The sequence below is a fragment of the Dunckerocampus dactyliophorus genome, chromosome 11, assembly GCF_027744805.1.
Source record: "Dunckerocampus dactyliophorus isolate RoL2022-P2 chromosome 11, RoL_Ddac_1.1, whole genome shotgun sequence".
NCBI classification, from domain to species: Eukaryota; Metazoa; Chordata; class Actinopteri; order Syngnathiformes; family Syngnathidae; genus Dunckerocampus; species Dunckerocampus dactyliophorus.
The window spans coordinates 16,009,192-16,010,970 of NC_072829.1; positions in this window are offsets into that span (position 1 = coordinate 16,009,192).

Sequence of the window (1,779 nt, forward strand, 5' to 3'; positions counted from 1 at the left end):
AACAAGAAAATTTATACTAAAACCAAAGTTTCAATATTGTTGGAATTCAAAACTGTGAAATGCAGAATTTACGATTTTATTCTCGAAATCTCATAATTTGAACACACTGTCGTAACAGGCATTGCCTGAGACAGCTATGAAAAGGGGGTATATGTGACCTTCGGCCTGGGCAGAGGTAGAATTACAACTTTTTTTCCCGATAAATACACCACTTTATCCTCATAAATTTACGACTTCTTGTTATTCTTGAAATTTTATTTTTTTTAATGTGGCCCTATAATAGTCTGTTGCACTTCCACACATTCCCAGACAACATTTATCTGTATCACTGCACCACTGTACAGTGCTCCCTCCCTCCCTGTATCGCCTTAATGACAGTGTATGAAAGCCGTTACAGGCCGAGCCTGGCCCTTTAAGAAGAATTGCTTTGTGGGAAGTTGAGTGTCTCTCTCGTCCCTCCCTCATCTGTCTTCACCTCCATCGTTTTCTGCATCCTGATTGGCTGTACACCGTCGTCAATCTCCTTCGTGCCGCCCTGCCGTGTCATTGCTAGCTTGCTAGCTTGTGAATGAGTCTTCGGTTCGTCTGCAGCAGTTTTAACAAAGATACAAAAACTCTACAGTACAGCGGAAGGGTGCCAGGACGAAAAGGCACGGTCACAGGAGTGAAATACACGTGAATCTTTTCTTGTGTCTGACCTGGAGGTTGATAATTAAAATTCAAACAAAGGTTTGAACTTTTTTGAGGGTGTTTAAACAGGAGAGAAATGTGAGAAAATGTTAATGCCTGTCTGAGAAGAGAGTATAAAGTGTATGGCTAGGGGTTTTACAGCCTTGAAAAAGTTTACTTATCACATTTCACTTATTGCGGGTTATTATCGGAACATATCCCCACGATAAACGAGGGAACATTATCTCAATTAGCTGAATGACAACTGCAGCACTCAACCATAGTCAAGTAATGAGGTCAGTGTTTGGGGCCCCCTGGTGGACGTGAGGTGCTACCACCACTTAATGGGAGAATCACTTGCCAATAACAAGGTTAATAAATATACAGTGTATTAAAAGAGTTATTAGTAAAGATGATGTAGGACAGGGGTCGGGAACCTTTTTGGCTAAGAGAGCCATAAAAGCCACATATTTTAAAATGTATTTCCGGGAGAGCCACATAATATTTTTTAACATTGAATACAACTAAATGTGGGCATTTTTAAGCAAGACCTCTAAAGTCTCTAAAGTTATTCTTTTTATTAACATTGTTATACTGAAGCTATCCAATAATAAATAAAATACTTCTTACCATTAATGCGACTTCTGGTGCTGCGTGGTTTTGCACCGTACTCCGTATCTTTTTCTTTTCACCATCTTCTTCGTCAAAAGGGTCGGCTCTACAGAATTAGCTACTTCTTGACATCTCAATGATGCGCGTAGGCTACCGCATTATCCAGTCATAATCAAATTTTGGTGTCTGACCCGGAAAATATCGGAAGGACAGCTGGCACTGGCCACCCCACATTGAGGTAGAAAATGGATGGATGGACTAAAACGCATAAGAAAGTTTTATATTTTGAGCATTATTTTTAACACTGGGATTTCTGTAATGTACTTTAAAGGTGAGCGTACAAAAAAAAAACTAAAATACATTTTTATCGTGTTAAGACATGTTTGAGAGCCAGATGCAGTCATCAAAAGAGCCACATCTGGCTCCCGAGCCATAGGTTCCCTACCCCTGATGTAGGAGAAGGTAATGCCTGGCTACCGTTTCATTAAAATAGCAATA